This window comes from Rhinatrema bivittatum, chromosome 18 (genome assembly GCF_901001135.1).
Source record: "Rhinatrema bivittatum chromosome 18, aRhiBiv1.1, whole genome shotgun sequence".
NCBI classification, from domain to species: Eukaryota; Metazoa; Chordata; class Amphibia; order Gymnophiona; family Rhinatrematidae; genus Rhinatrema; species Rhinatrema bivittatum.
The window spans coordinates 33,519,820-33,537,287 of NC_042632.1; positions in this window are offsets into that span (position 1 = coordinate 33,519,820).

Here is a 17,468-nt window from a genome sequence, read left to right on the forward strand (position 1 = left end):
TCTGTTTAGACATCACGTCTAAACTCTCAAATTCTACACAGTGTTTTGTGTCAAAACGAAAAAACCAGAAAGTATTTCCCTCTTATTAACCCATGCTTACAAGGGATTTTTTTGCTAGAGAATATACTCCAAGTAGGCTTGATCCAAATACTCATTTAACTTTTTTTTTTATTATTATATTTTTAGTCTAGCAATTTCCACCTCCTCCTTTGGGCTTCCATCTCAACTGGAATTAGCTTCCACTGGGCAATGGTGCCAGGAACCATCATTAACAGACACCCAGGGTGTTCCCTGTATTTAATCATCTTCTCTAGCCCAGCCATTGCAGTGGAAGTCCTTGGTCGGGGGCCACAGAACACAGCTCCCTCCATATGCTCCTTGTCCCAGCAAGTATGGGTTAACCAGTGAATGAAGACTGGGGCTCCTCTGGCTCCAAGGATAAACCCAGGGATCTAAGTCTGGGCCTAGTAATCAAACCCAGGTCTTCCGCATCTCAACTCACAGCACTGCCACTGAGCCACTGGACCAACCCAATTATATTATTTTGTAAAACCTGGCACAGCATCACAAGGTGCACAAAAGATGTCAGTAAAGGACACCAGCAACGATGTTGCAGCCTAGGCCGAGCTGTCTCCAAAAATGTTCACTTCTAACAGACCCTGGCTACTATAGGCACTCAGTTATTGTGGAATCCTAATCATTAATTTGATTTCCTAGATCTCTTTTTCCAGTTCCCTTGCTTGGATTAAAAAAAACAAAACACTACAACCAAATGCATGATAGCTTCAGTAAGAATTTCTCTTTTATCCCAATGTATATGCATGCAAGGAAACTGCATAACCATAAACTAATCTGAAGAAATCAGGAAATACAGACCAATATATAGTTTCAGTTACTCAATATTAAACAGTAGCTCACTACTTAGCATACAGTTATTAATTGGAGCTTTGTACTTTAGGGCAGTCATACTTACAACATGATATCAGCTTCTGATGAATAACAGCTCTATTAGTTATCTGTGGTTCTAGCTGATTTTGTCCTTTATGAATGTGTGGAGGGAGGCTGTGGGGTGGAATGGGCATGGGTGTGTGGGGAGATATATGTGAGGGGAGGTATAAGCTTGTGGGAGGAGATATTGAGGGGGTGAGAGAAGGTAGGACTGTATAGGGGTGTGTGATGGTGTGGGACACTGTGTGTCTGTGTGTGGGGGTGTTTTGGAGGGTTTGTGGCATGGGGTGTGTGTGAGGAGAGCTGTATGTTTGCAGAGGGCTTTGTGGGGGAACGTGTGTGGGGGTTTGATGTGGATAAAAGGGGAATGAATATGTGAGGGTGTAGGGAGCTGTGTATGAGGGGAAGATTGTGTGGCGTGGTGTGCATGAGTGTCTGTGTAGATGGGGATGTGGCAAGTGGAGGTGTGTGGATTATGTGACTGTGGGGATGGGAGGATTTGTGTGTAAAGTTTATGGGTTGGGTGTGGGTGCTGGGGGCTGTGGGCAGTGTCTGGCTGCTTCAGTTTTCTCCCTGTCTGTCCCTGCTTTTCCTGCTCTAGGCCAAGCAGCTGAGAATGGGGAGGGGCCTTTTAGAAGGGAACAGATGCCAACATTCCATAGCCTCTGCTTTCCATGAAAAGCCATGGGGATTTATTATTTTAGCTCTGAAAATAATACTGTTCTGATGTTTCTGGTTTTCAAATGTGTCCAAGATATTTCCATTTCCTTCCTGCACGACAAATTTGGTAACTTTCTGTCCCCTTTTTTTGCCGGCTCATTTTGGCAATGAATGGACAACGTTTTTCATAATTCTTTCCAACATTCTAAATTTTGGAAAGCTTAAACAATACATAGATATAGATGCAGCTGCAGAACATCATGCCAGGTCAAATGTCACAGAGCAGTGGTACCCAAACCTGTCCTCGGAGACACCCCCCTCCCCCCCCAGTAAGGATTTCAGAATATCAAAATAAATATGGATGAGTTACGTTTGCATGCAATGGAGGCAGTGTGTATGCAAATCAAACTCCTGCATATTCACTGCATTTCTCCTGAAAACCCGACTGGCTGGGGGAGTCACCCAGGACAGGTTTAGGAACCACTGCCTTAGAGTATCAGTGCAGAAATTCAGTTCTCTACTGCAGAACTAGGCAGTTCCAGTTCTGGAATGCCACATGAGATATATTTGCATACAATGGAGTCAAATTGAATTCAAATATATCTCATGCACATTCATTGTGCATATCCTGAAAATCAGATCTGTTTGTGAAACTCCAGGACTGGAGATGCCTACCCTTGTTATACAGAGTTGCTTTTTTTGTAGAATTATTAGAATCCAAGGGACAGAAATTATTCGACTGATGAGCACCGTGGAGCACATAGGATGCAAAGCTCCAGCAGCTGCCTGAATGTGCTGCCTTTTAGTAGACCAAAATAAGAATTATCCAAAGATAATGTTGTATCCGGGCTTTAGAAACTGATTTCTAACACATGGGATAAGTGACAACAGATGGACAGGTGTTTTATTGCATGAAGAAAATGAGCATTTCTTAGTTTAGATGGTGAATGGCTATGTAAGCATATGTTTCTAACTTCATGTCTGTTATAAACTTGTTTATTGCACATTTATGATTATAGGGGAATTATAAAAATGGCTTGGAGAAAACTGAACAATATGTCTTGGTTACTCGTGATTGATTACATGGTGACAAGGTCCCACAATCTTAGCAACACTTTTGGCCTTGACACGCATCTATTCCGCGTCTCTGGAGAACCAGGAAACAGGAGCCCCCTCCTATTCACAGCAACTAAGGTTCCATCAGCTAAAGGGCACCATTTTAGTATAGTGCCGCACACATCTTGCAGCACTATATGAATGTTTAGTACTAGAAGCAGCACTGGAGGGGAAGAATACCAGATGCTTTAGGCACCCAGGAATGTCACAGAGCATTGACCCGCATCTCCAGTATCAGACGTCAGCCTCTCTTTTTTTTTTTCACATTGCACCAATGTTAGAATTACTGCACTCTTTGTAGTGGTCAGAAAGCAGGCTTTCACGGACAAAAGCAAGCCAACTCCTGGAGGGCAGGTGTCCGGGGAGCAGTTGCTGGGGGCGACCTCAATCTCCTCCAGCGTTCGGGAATATGAGCCTCTTGAATCTCATGGAGGAGATTCATTAATAATGCAGGGCTTCAAGAAGGCAAGAGGAGCACGTTTTCCACCCCACTTGATAATTTAAGGATTTAATTTAAAAATAAAAAGGTTTTAATGGGCGCCTTTCCTTCCGATTCAGTGGAAAAACAGAGAAAAGCAGTTGGGAGTAACCAACGAAAGAACCAAGTGGGATTTTCCAATTAAAGAGAGTATCAGTTTCCTATTATATAGAACAAACATTTTAATGTGTTTTTTAAAAAGAAAGCAAGAGAAGTGGTGACAGTTCTGGGCTCCCTGGCAGTGAAGCGAACCATCTAGAAGATAAATTGCATCCACGTTATGTAACAGTTTCTCAGTTTCCAGGTGACTCCATGTCAGTTAGGACAGGAAAATCCAGCCCGGGGTTTTTTTTCCCATCCTTTATATGGAGATGTAATTCCAGTTTACCTGAGAAACACAGGATTACATCTCCATGCCACGCAAATACTTCTAATCAAGACTGTCTCACCTATTGTAGGTGACTTGGAGTCATGTACTGACTTTGATTTCAGATTATGCCCAGACAGGGTTGCCACCTCACCCATGGCCACCTGAAGAGGTACTTCTGGGCCTGTTTCTGCCCGATTGCATGCTTGGAGACTTACTCCAGCTTTTCTTTACAATTCCAAGACTAGATCAGCCTCCTCAAGCTGGCCCAGGCAAGGCGGAAAGTCTGTCTCCAGCCAGATCACAGACAGACTCCCCACACTCACTCTCCCTCTGCCGGGGACAGCATTGGGCCTTACAGGACACCATAAAGGAGTACGGTTCAGGGGGGAACAGCGGTAGGACGCAGCCTGAGATTGCCGCACTGCTGCTGCGCTCCTCCTCCTCCTCCTAGCGAGCCGAGATCGAGATGGGGTGGGGGAGGAAAGAGGGGATGGGGCCCACGTGCTACCCCAGAATCTCCTGCCACTGCTAATCCTATACAGCGCGTCTCCTGGGGGCGATTCTTCCGGGACTGGGGAATTCTCTTGGAAGGCCTGGATTTATGCAGCCCTTCCTTGGAAGACGAGGGGCTCTTATGTTGATATTTATACGGTGGAGAAAGTGTTGGGTTTTTTTTTTTAGATATGTGATTCTGCCTTCTACTTCTCTAGTGAGAGTGGGGGATGTAGTTGGCTGTAGTATTTGTTTACTGTGCTATTTGATGTATTGTTTTGGATTGATGTACCTCACTGATGGTACTTAAAAAAAATAAATAAATCGTAAGCCACTTTTTGTCCCCTTTTAAGGAAGGAAGGTGGTTATAAAAGCCTGAAAAAAAAAAACCAGAAACTCAAAGCAAGGACAATCATCCTCTGCTAAAGGGTTAGGGTCAACATTTTATACAGCTGGGAAGAAAGATAAGGAGCAAGTTGTGATACTTCGTATCATTTTGGAGAGATAGGACGGTATCGGAAAGCCAAAAATTCCCAGAAGCACTGGTTGTCACTCTCACTAACGTTTAATATTATGTGATTGTTATTGTTAGCATAAATATTTTATTATGGGCTTTAATAAAAGCTTAACTGAGTAATCAAATATTGGCTGGTTTTTTTTTGCATTCCTTGTTTAAGACTGAAAAAAATTAAGAATTTTAGGGGGGGGGAAACTTGTATCCATGCTTTGTACCTTAGGGGAAAAAAATCTTGTATCCGCGCTTCGCGGTGTAATTTTCCAGTTGTTAACCTGGCAAGTCATTCAACCGGTATGCAAAAATATGGTGATTATATCAATTATGAAGTATTTATACAAAATCTCACAATAACGTCTGCAGGGTTTTTCATGTAATATGGACAGCTTCAACAAGCTTATAGCCATCATGCACACGTCATTATAATCATCGGACACCAGGGCGGCTGGTAAATTTAAAAATAACATTTTTCGTGTTTTTTTTTTTTGGAGGGAGGAGGGGAGAATTTTCATCATTAAAAAAAAAAAACCAAAAACAGAAAAGCACATTCCCAAATACCCCCGAAACCTTGTGTAATAAATACTCTGGTATTGATTAAAATAACTTGCAGTCCATCCTCATGCTGTAACATAGTTCTGCAAACATCTTTGCTTGCAATTACAAAACTTCCAATGTGCTACTTCTAAAATGGCATTTCTATGCTGCCTTTGCTGAGATTCTTTAAGCTTCTCCTCTGCACTCCCTCTGAATCAGACGTAGACGGTCACCATGACCATGTAACCCCTCTTCTCAAGTCGCTACGTTGGCTCCACTTCCCCGTACAGTTCAAGTTTCTTTTACTTGTCTATAAATGCATTCATTCTGTGTCTCCTCTTTACCTATCATCTCTTCTCTCTCCCTGCACCTTTCCATGTGAACTCAGTTCATTGAACAAGTTGCTTTTGTCTGTGTCCTTCTCCTCCACCTCCAGCTCCCGACTCCCTGCCTTCCGAGCTGTATGCCTGGAATGGACTTCCTGAGTCCATGCATATGTAATCCAGTCTAAAAACTCACCTTTTTGAAGCTGCTTTTAAATCCTAACCACTTCTCAACAATAAATGCACTTCCTTTTAGACTTGTTAAACTGGCTAAATAACAGGAAAACAGAGTAGGATTAATTGATCTGTTTTCACAGTGGAAAAGGGTAAGCAGAAGAGTGCCTTTTTAATATATTTATAAATGATCTGGAAAGAGGTACGATGAGTGAAGTGATCAAATTTGCAGATGACACAAAATTATTCAGAGTAGTTAAATCAGAAGCACAATTAAACTCTGGAATTCATTGCCAGAGGATGTGGTGAGGGCATTTAGTTTAGCTGTGTTTAAAAAGGTTTGGAGAAGTTGCTGGAGAAGTCCATAAACAGCTATTAATCAATAGGGAATAGCCACTGCTTATTGCCAGCATTAGTAGCTTGGGATCTATTTAATGTTCGGGTACTTGCCAGCTACTTGTGACTTGGATAGTCCACTGTAGGAAACAGGATATTGGGCTTGATGGATCCTTGGTCTGACCCAGTATGGTATGTCTTTTATTATGTCTTTTGTTTTGTTATGTTATGTTAGATTGTAGACTTCATGAAGCAGGTACTGCCTCTTGGGTGTATCTGTATATCGCTGTGTATGTCTAGTAATGTTTTAGAAATGATAAATAGGTAGACAACTTTCACTCCTTGAGGACACCAAACCACTATGGCTTTCAGGATATCCCTGATGAATATGCATGAGATAGATTTGCATGCATACGGGTTCAATTGTATTCATATCTTTCTCATGCATATTCATTAGGGATAGCCTGAAATTCCAAGCGGTTTGGTATCCACCAGGACTGGACGTTGCCAATCCCTGCTCTGAATCCCTGGGAACGTCCATGCTCACAGCAGTGTAACAAATCAGCTCTCTTGCAGGTGTTTCTGGCATCTGTTTGGTACCAGCTGCGTTCTGTGGGGAAAGACCCCATTGCATGCTGGGACTTATTCTGATTTCCTTATTGCATCCACTTTCATGCAGGGGAGTAAAAGCAGGACTGGATCAACCTGTCCTGAAAATCTGGAGCCAGTGGGCAGACCCTTCATGAGTTCCCCATCCTCTCTCTCTGGTCCTACCCACATGGGTGCTGCCCCATTTGCTCTCATCCATGGACCCGTCCTCTCTCCCCTGTTCCCCTCCTCCTCCTGCCCTATTCCTGAGTGCTGCCCCTCCCCTTCTACATCAGTACCTTCTCTCCTGCACTTTGCCCCCTTGCTCCTCCTGTTCTCTCTCTCTTGCCCTCCCCCATATGTCACCTTCCCAATCATCTTCTGTCCTCCTCCATCCTTACCCTCCTGCTTCCTACCTATGGCCCCTTCCAGTGCTGCCCCCCTCCTCTGCATCCCCAAGGTAAAGTTATATTAACAGCACTCACTTTCTATTTCAGTCTATCAGGCCCACAGGTATTAAAATAGCTGGCAATCTGTGTACCAGTAATTTGCCTGCACTCCTCCAAGCTTTACTTGGGATGGGAATGGGCTCTGAGCGATGGCCCTTCTCCTCTTCATGGCACCCTGCTCCTCCATCTTATTTATTTTATTTATTTATTTAGAGTTTTTATATACCGGCAATCATGAAAACATATCTTGCTGGTTTACATAGAACGGGAGTGCATTAAATAAATAAAAACTAGAACTGTGGTGACCGAAGGTACAGTTACATTTAACAGGGGTAGCCGAACTTGGAGAAGGAAGAAGAGAGGAAAGAATAGAAAAGGTTAAACAATATACAAATTAAATGTTGTATACAAATTAAATGTTATCTTCTTATCACTGGACCAGATTTTCAGCATTGGCAGGTCTCTCCTTTAGCGGTACCCGGCTTTCAAGAGTGACAGATCTCTCCTCTTAGTAGGACTGTGTTTCGGCATTAGCAGATCTCTCCTCTTAGTAGGACTGTGTTTCGGCATTAGCGGGTCTTGACTCTTAGCGGCACCAGGATTTCAGCAGCGGCCGGCCTCTTGTAGCAGGTACAGGCTTTCAGTGGCAGTAGGCCTCCCATCCTGTCAAGTCTGGGATTTCAGCTCCTCTTCTCTGCCTCCCCTCTTCTCTGCAGCTCTTGCTGGGGGGGAGGGGTTCACCATTCTGCTCTCCTTCCCTCCACAGGCAGCAGTTTTAATGCAGAGCCCAAACTATTTCTGGGCAGCTGCACTTCTGCCAGACCCTCTGGGATGGTCTCGCAGGCCGCAGGTTGGAAAACACTGCTCTAAGCGACTTATAATATAAAATGTTCAATACGATAAAATATGAAAATAAAATACAGACATTTGGCCTATCCCTGGTTTCTGCATTATTTTATAACTCTTTGCTAGTCAACTAAACAGTGTGGTAGTCTTAGCTATTTCAGAGTCCATGTGATGAAAATCATGCTGTGTGGTCTTTCCTAATAGGATGCGCGGCTATGAGACAGAGAGAAACAAAAGCGAGGTTATGGAACGAAACAGTTGGGGACTGTGTCTGAAAGCAAGAACGTAGCCGCATCTTCTTCAGGCCGGCTCAGTGACAGTGGAATCCAGCAGAAAACATCCTAGAGGGAATCTCGTTACAAAAATATGCTCTGAATTACTGGATGGATTCTCTAAGGGACAGCTATGCCTACCCAACTACCGTGCAGATCCGTCTTCCACACAGCTGGCCTTGGAGATGTCCCAACAGTTCTGAAAGCAATACTGGATGCTGGCCATGCTGGCAGAGCACAGTGGAGGGGGGGGGGTAAGGTAATTCAAGGTTGCCGTGACTATACTGAGGAGGGACAGATACAGTTAAATACGTAAGTGCAGTTGAACTCAGTATTCTTGAAGGAAGAGCTAACACCCACGGCAGATATTAAAAGGCAGATGCGATGTGGTATGTCGGGATAGCGGGGTGGCCATTTGGGAGGAGGGATGATTTAAAATTGTTGGGGAAGCAAGGCTGTGTGGCATACTGTTGATGCCGAGAACACAGTTTGCTTTTTTTGGGTCTATACTGTGTCTGTTGGCAGCAGCCTTCATAATAATGCAATGCCCTTTTCCCAATAAACCTGGTGGATTAAAAAAAACAGGGACAGGAATTATTCTTTTGCCAACATGTAAAGAAATCAATGTTGGACCCGTAAACTAAAAGCATTATCCTCGTAACCCTGCCTTTCAGGGTTTTCTCAGGTGGATAGATCAGCGCCTATGAGTACAACACTACTGCGGATCGCAGGGGGGCTGCTGGTGATTGTGATGTTTGAGTTGATGAGGCCAATGCGCTAGGTGGTAGACTACTTGGACTGTGACTGAATGCTCACATGAATTAATAGTTGGAGATGATGGTGCTGTAGCAGTTAAAACTGATAACTGAACACAATCTGTGAAATGTACTCTGTAACGTGTCATGCTCAAACTGAGATATAAGAAAGTTAGAATTCTTGCAGATAACAATTGCTCTGATGCAAGAATGGTTTTCTCCCATTCTGTGCCTAGGAATAAAATCTTTCAGAGATCAGGTCTACTTACTTCCAGCCACCTTCAAATGTCTAATACAGCAGCAAGTAACCCCGCCACCAAATGGTACAAGAGTTGGAGTTAACTCGTGTCTCTTCTGGAACAGAGATGCTGCTAGTGTGGTGCTGTTCTCTAATAGTGATAACTTAGGTGATGGTGAGAGTTACTGTTACAGAGGATTGATGGTAGTGACAGTAATGGTAGTAATTTTCAGAGAATTGGTGGAGATGGTGGTAATGATGGTGGTGGTGGTGGTAGTGGTGACAGTGAGATAATGCTAGTGACTGAGTTTGTGGCAGACGAGGATTAAGGGGGATGACAGTAGAAGCAGAGCTGGTAAACATTAGGGGTGAAAGGGCAAAAAAATTTTTGATTCCTTTTTTGTTTCATTTTGGGGGGGCTTTTTCATTTTGTGTAATGTTTTCGCTTTAAAAAAATGAAATAAACATTGAAAGAAAAAAACGGGCCCCACCAGAGCCTCCCATGCCTCCCAACCATCCCTCCCACCCGGAACAATGCCAGGGCCAGGATCCTCCCTGGCCCCCCACTTACCTAGTCCTGAGGAGTTCCACAGATGAGGCCTAGGCCCTGGCCCAACCCCCATGGCCTTGCATGGGGCCAAGTCCCGACACCAAGTCCTTGATCAAACCCAGGCCCAATGCTGGGGCCCAGCCCAGAGGCCTTGGCCCAGGATCAGGCCCAGGCCTCAGAGCTGCTCTTCATCATCTACTTTCGGCTCTTCTTCTCCAATTGACACCATCCTCCAGGCTAGGCTGCAACATTGGGCCCCAGCTTCTGGGCCGAGGCCCCAGCGTGGTACCTGGTTTCTGGGCTGGGGCCCAGCTTCAAGCTTCAGCCCCTGGCATTAGAACCGGGCCAAAACGTGGTGTCAATTTGCTAAGTATGAGGGGGAGTCATCAGGAAATTTCCAGGCTGGGCCCTTCTTCTGGACAGGGCCTAGGCCTGGCCAAGGCACCAGAGTTGTGCTCAGGTATAGGCCAGGACCGCTGCTTTGGGTCTTGGCCTACTCCCTAGGCGAGGCTCCAGCCTCAGGCTTGGCCTAGTCTAGGTCTGACTGGTGACTTTTTTTTTTTTTTTTTTTAATTTTGGTTTTCAAAACAAAATGAGATTCTGATGAAATTTTGTTGGAATGTAACTCATTCCGTTTTGAAAACAATCCAAAATGAAATAGGAAATTTTGATTCATTTCCTATTTTGTTTCTCCCAAATGCCAATCCCTAGTAAACATGACATTGATGACAGGGATGGAGAGCAACAGTGGTGGCAGACATTGCGCTAGCGATGATGGAAGATGATCTTGATGGTGGTGACTGAAAGAGTTGGTGCTGATACCAGGACACCTTGTATTGATGACATGACTAGACTAGATTTTAATATCATGATTTTATTGTTAATATCAATGATGCTACTTGGGGATAGCAATGCTGGAACTGATTATGCGAAAGGTGGGACATGTGGGCAGCAGGTATTTGAAGGTTGGAAAAACATAGTGATAAATGGTCCAGGGGTAGTTATTGATAAACTTAATAAAGATATCCAAGTGTCTCTAAACTCTCTCTTGAGGAAGGGAGTGGGGTTGGTGGTGAAAGCAGGTTAATGGATTGCTTTATATTAAGTTGTTGTTCCGTGTCTGAGCTCTGGTTGGAGCATTTTACTTAGAAAAGTGGATAAGACATTTTTGTGTTTAAATAAATAAATGAGCAGGACCATGCAAGGATCTTAGTTTTGTTGGGACTGCAGAGTAAACATGAACGTCCTCCTCCTAACATCAAGGACAGCAGGGATCTCTATTTGAGAAGAAGCATTCTTTCATCCTCTTGACACCTATCTTGTCTTTCTCTATCACAGAATCTGGATTAAGAAGAGATGTCAACCCCCTTCAGCCTTGGGTTTCCTTAAGCATGTAGGAGATATTAAAAGTTTTTACCATTGTATACAATCAAATATGAACACTGACCTCACAAGGGGGACTCTGACTTCATAAGATGGACACTGACATGAATGTTTCAACAGAAAACAAGATGAGGAACTTTTGACCAGAATGACATGCCGAGATTATCTAGCAGTGATAAAAACCTATCCTAAAAAACAAATCCAGTTGTACTGACATCTGGGATAACTATAGACCTATATCCATCCTGCCCTTTCTATCCAAAATCCTTGAAAAAAGCCATATTATCACAACTAGATGACCACCACATTTTGCATCAAAACCAATCTGGCTTCAGAAAAAAACTGCTCCACCAAGACTTTGTTTATGTCCTTACCAGACAACATTTTGCGGAGATATAACAATGAAGAATCTTATATCCTGGTGGTAATTGACCTCTCCACTGCCTTTGACCAATCCCTTTTATGCCATCAGCTGAGAAAAATCAGGATTGATGGCGTTGTAATGAAGTGGCCCAGGAAATTCGATCACATCTCACAATCACTGATGGCTCTGCACTGGAGTGGCTACCAATGCAATCCTGAATCCATTACAAAGTCTTAACATTAATACATTCTGACAACACGGGCCTGGTAGCGGTGGCATTACAACCCTACACGCCACCGAGATCTCTGAGATCTCATAATAAAGGATTACTAGAACATCATTACAGAACACACGTCTGACAAAAATAAGAAACCGTACGTTCTCCATTGCAGGCCCTTCACTTTGGAAACTCTACCTGAATCTCTACATCTGACCACTGAAGCTAAGAAATTCAAAAGTGACATCAAAACGTGGTTATTTCAAAATGCCTACAATCTAACTTAACCTTCCTGAAATCTTCACCTGCCTCTTCAGGGACATTCTCAGTGTTAATTGACTTACAGATTTCTTCACCACTACCTTTCTAATCCAGCCCTAAGATGTATATCTGATACACCCGCTCTCAACTCCCTTCTTTATATCCCACCAGCTAACACCTTCTCTCATCCCTCTCCCCTAATATCCCATTAGCACCTCTTAGCTCCTCTTGTGATAAAAATGTTTCCTCTTCCCTGTTACCTCATCCCTTTGTACCTCACCTTCCATGACCGCCCTAAGCAATGTACGTGTCCTTTGCTAAATGTATATGATCACCGAATTACTTTAATTGGCTACTTATAATATTTATATCATGATGTGATCTTCACTTGGAACGACGGTATATAAAATAAAGAAAGAAAGAAAGAAACTACTAAATTAAATAAATAAATAATCTGATCTGCCTGTTTAACTAAGGGCTATAGGTTCTTTCCACAAATGATGAGAGATCCGTGAGAGGGAGGGGGTCTAGAGGGCCCCCTAGACCATCAAGGTCTTTTTCAATGTTGAGGGTTGGGGCCAGGGGACCTGCTACTGGGGGGAGTGTTTTTCCTACGGGTGGGGTCTTTGGTTGGATTGGGTTAATATTTTCAAAGAAGGAGGGGGGGGGGGGGCGCGACTTAAAAGTGGTTGGTGTTTCTTAAATTTACACTTTTGGGCTGCCTTGACAGACAGTGAGGGGGCAGGCAAGGAGATTTTTGGTGTGGGAGGAGTTCATTTTGGTCCACATGGGCCTTTACATTTTACTGTGGAAGCGTCGGAACCTGTGCCAGCATCCTGATGCTCCTGTGGTAAAATAGCTACACCTTTTCAGTTGTTGTTAAAGTAAAGCAGCTTCCTTTCTGGCACACAGCGTTATTTCATGTGCATGGGTTTGCCTAGGCAAGAGCTGCTTTGCATGCATTTGCAAAATTTATGCATGCAAATCAGCTCATTGCAATAGGGGCAGGTTATTGTACATTAAATACTGTTTTATGCATGTTATAGCCTATTGCAGCTTACTAAATCTACCTTGAAGTTTGTACCTGAGACAAGGTCACAAGGGATGTCAGCTGCATGTGAACCCTGTGTCACAGCCTGCTGCTCACCATTAGGCTACTCCTCGCTCTTTTTGACTACCAACTGCTACTTTGGAAACAGACTAGCATTTGCTTTTAGTCTCAGAGAAAAATATTTAGTGAAAGCAGGAAATTGCAGCAGAGTTCTCCGCAGAGGGGGCACCACCTAAAGTAAAAACATCTATCTTCGGATTTATCTAGTTAAGGGCATCTTTCATACAGTTAATTCCCAGCATGGATAGAGGGGAGAGCTGATTGTAATCAGCAGTGAATGAATTCTCTCTCTGTCTGTAAATCAGTGGTTTCAGCCTGCAGGATCCCTAGCCTCACTCTTCAGCCGACAGAAGGAGGCAGGCCTGCTCGGGCACCAAGCAGACAAATTCCACTTCTGCGAATTATCTGAGGAAAATGTCAAACCTAAATAAATTATAAACAGCATTAATGGAGACGCGTTGAGCTCCACTTCAGTAAAACAAGAAGGACATTCCTCTGCCCTGTACGGTCCAGCGGCCATGCACCACTCGCTTCGTCAAACAATACAGGCGGACTGTGGAGAGAATGTAAAGATTTAGAAAGGTCAATGCTGCTGTTTCAGACCCACTTGTCAAAAAAAAAAAACCCCAATAAAATTAAACCTTAAATTGTATAGGAGCCAACCAAAAAGAGATAATTCAATTGCTCCATCAAAGTGCTGAGAGCAGACTGACGTTTGTAAAATGTGTAAAACTGGGAAAAGATGGAGTCGGACTGACAACGGCATCGTCTCTTCATTTAAGGTGAACGCCTGGTTCCCAGTTTTATAGGAAAGGCGAGTCAGTTCTGGTTTTTCAATCCCCCATCTCAAAGTTTCAAACGGTTGAGGGATGCTCGAAACAGAAGCTGCGAAAACCAGGGCTGACTCAGCTGTTTCCTTATGGCCCAAAGGTGACCACGCCTTTGAAAATGAGTTTTCAAACACCAGCCTGCAGAGACGGCCACCCGGGGTGGCTGCCTGGCTAGAGAATTTAGCACATCTGGCCAGTCATGGTGGCGCGTAAAGGATCCTTGGACTTTATAACGTGTTGTCTAGGTCATGTTACATGGATTCAGCAGCATTCCATGGCCAGCTATAATGAAAGTTTTGGTGTAGGGGTCCTCCATCTTGCCCATCCCATGAAACTATTTCGTACTAAGGACATGGACTCTTACTGCCCTGACTGGGCTTCTAAACTCTTTAGTTTCCTTCACAATTAACAGTTGCTTTCTTAATTCCTTTTTCTCTCCTATTTAGGTTTCTCTCTGTCACTCAGTCATGACAGTGAGTCCCACAAGCAGGAACCAAAAAAAGGAAGCAATGGAATGAACATAGGATAAATTAAACCAAGGGAAATTTAAAAAAAAACGGGGAGGAACTAACAATCACTCAGGAAGACTTATTTGATAAAAATACCCAATTGCTTTATGCACCTCTGAAGTGTGAACTGTTCCTTTTAGGTTTTTGATTGCTCTACATTTTGTCACGCTTCAGTTTCCCTCATTCTCTCTCTTCAGCCTTCTTTCTGGCAAACCCTTCCCAGAAGAGCCCTGTGGTAGGGTACACAAGCCCTGGGGAGAGAGGCAACAGAGCTGGAACGGATGGTGAGTAGGAACGGACTCCAGTCCTGCTTCCAGCTTGCTACAGTCTACAATACGCTACCGACTCTGCTCCGGGTCTTTCGGCTCCGCTTCACTGCATACTACAGCCCCCGGGCCTGCTTTCAGACTGTTTCTATTCACAGCAAGCTAGAGACTCTATCTGGTCTTTTACCGCCCCGCTCACGCCGGGCCTTCCAGCTCACTGTGTACGGGACTCTGTGGTTTACTCCTTGCCCAGGCCTTCTTTCTATAGAGACTGTTACCGTGCTCCTAAGTCCCCAGGTTCTAGGACCCTGCGGGCTCCTCCTGGGGGGTTCCTGGTTCCCGGGTGAAGACCTTTTGCCTGTGGCTCCGCCTCCCGACCTACTCTGCCTTCAGGGTAGTTCGGCTCAAGGGTTCACCCCTGGACTGCAGCTACCCAGACTGCAACAGCTACATCCCAGATCTGCCCACACAGCTTCAGGGATATATGCATTTTTATTCTCGTCTGGCATCCTTTAGAGCGATGTATATATATATATATATATATATATATATAATTACTCTTGTTCAAGGCTGTTGGCGCTCCAGGTCAGAGCACTGCCATAATCAGATAACTTCCTTTACTTCCTGTAGGAGCAATTTCGATGTTTAACATTTAGCTATTCTTGGGTGGGCCATCTTCTTTCTCAAATACCCTTGGAAATGTTTAGTGAGCTATCAGAATAATACATTTGTTTTCTCTGAGCCTTCACATTTGGAGACATTTCTTGTTGATAAGAATGGATAATTTGGTAAGAGTGAGTCAGATATGGTGGATATTGGTTGGCCAAATAATTGTTTACTCCCATGTACTGGGATTTCCCAGTTTCTAATTTGGTTTTCTTCTTCCACATTTGAAATATACTTATAGGTATCCCCCGATAATTTAATGGGGACTTTATGTTCTGAATGTTTTTTCCTTTGTATTCTTAACACTCATGGGGGGAAGTACGTCATTCAGAATATTTTCTGTAATAGCACTGATGGAAATGAATGGTCTAAATTTAATAAAGTATAAATAGTAATACAAAACCTTAGCTACTCTTGTGCAACAGAAGCAATGTAGCTTCGCCAAACCTTTAACTCTATGAGATAACCACCACAAGAAAACCTTTAGCAGCCTTCTCCTGTTTTGAAACACTGCGTAAATCTTTTAAAGTGCCAGAGCAACTTTTCTCATCAGGGACTGTAGCGCTCACCTTTTAAAGCGCAGGTTGGCTTATGCTACTGCCTTCATTGACCTACATTAACAATACCACCTCTCACCCTATTCTGAGCCTAGTTTTGATTGTATCCACAGCCTGTCTGTGTCTCTCTCTCACATACACACTCATTCAGCCACATTTTGCACCATCGCACTTGGCATGCTTTCTACATGCTTGCAAACCCTTTTACACATATACGGCTCTCATTTCCTCAAGCACACAGCACACATCCATAAGACTACAAGGGTCAGTGGAAGTACTAAGCACACTAGGTGGCTGCCTAGGAGCACCACAGGTTTGGGGATGGCCGCCTAGTGCTTCCCCCAGACCTGCACAGATATGGTCTTTAGGTAGCCACTCCTCTTGCTGTCTGGATTGTGGTGACTGGGCCTCCTCCTTCCTGCCCACGGGGTCAGCAAGAGGAAGTAGGTCTGCACGGGTGGGAAGCAGGAGGCCCAACCAGCAAGGCTAGAAGGAGTATTGGCATGGACTCCATGGGGCCAGAAGAAAGAAACAGGATGCAGGGATGGACTAGCATCAGCCGGGCCCATGTGGTGAGCAGGAGCAGCATCAGCCCCTCAAAGAAAAGAGGAAACATCCCAATGCCTTGCAGGCCCAAGGAGCAGGCTGCTAATACCTCATCCTACTGCACACCTTCTGGGGAGAAAGAGAATGTGTGTGTGTGTGTGTGTAAGTGAGAGAACATATAAGACAGAGAGACAGCATGTGTGTGTGTGTGTAAAAGAGAACACATGACAGAGAACATGTATGTGAGAGAATGTGTAAGAAAAAGAGCATGTGGTAGTAAGCGTGCATGTGTGTGTTTGTGTGTGTGTGCTGGAGATTGAGTATATATAAGAGAGAAAGGATAAAGTTTGTGACTCCTCCCAATCGCCCCCCTCCTAATCCACAACAATTTCAGGGAGACTGGAAGTCAGAGGTTCCCAGGAATGGAGAGCAGAAAATGTATATTACCCTTATCAAGTGGAATCATTGGATGACGTTTGATGTGCCTGCTGCTTTGAAATATTTTATTGGGAAATGTTTAAATATTTGCAAATGGGTTACTCATTGGATGTTATTTCCTTAGAGAGCCAAAAGGATCTCTACTAAAGAGGAATGCTCTAATCTCATGGAGGGGAGAGGAGAGGAGGACAATAGCTCCACCACATGGGAGTTTAAGATGGTGAACATCCAACCTGTGTAAACTCCTGCCACCATCTTAAGACGCAGAGGTTTTAGTTGGCCCTTTTAAGGACAGCATGTCCCTTTCCTGCTCTCTTCTGGTTTATTTTCCTAGAGTAGGATGCTGGGATCTCAGGGCTTGTCATCTGGATGAAGAAAGGAGTCAGAGTACCTAGGGGCCAGGGACTCGGATTATTTAGCACCTGGATGAAGTGGTGTCCCTCACAAGAGACCATCAGTGTCCTGGAGGCAGAATGAATCCCCATTCATGCCCAGGGAGAAGGAGAAGACCAGTGGCACCACCCAGGTGTATCCGTAACCATGTCAATGAGATCCTCAAGGGAGGAGAGGCGCATAAAAGAGTTACCACTCAGGTATGAACCAGGAGAAAGGAAGAGAACAAGGAGTAACTACAGGAAAGGTGCGACAAAACTAAATTGGGCTGGAATCTTATCCAC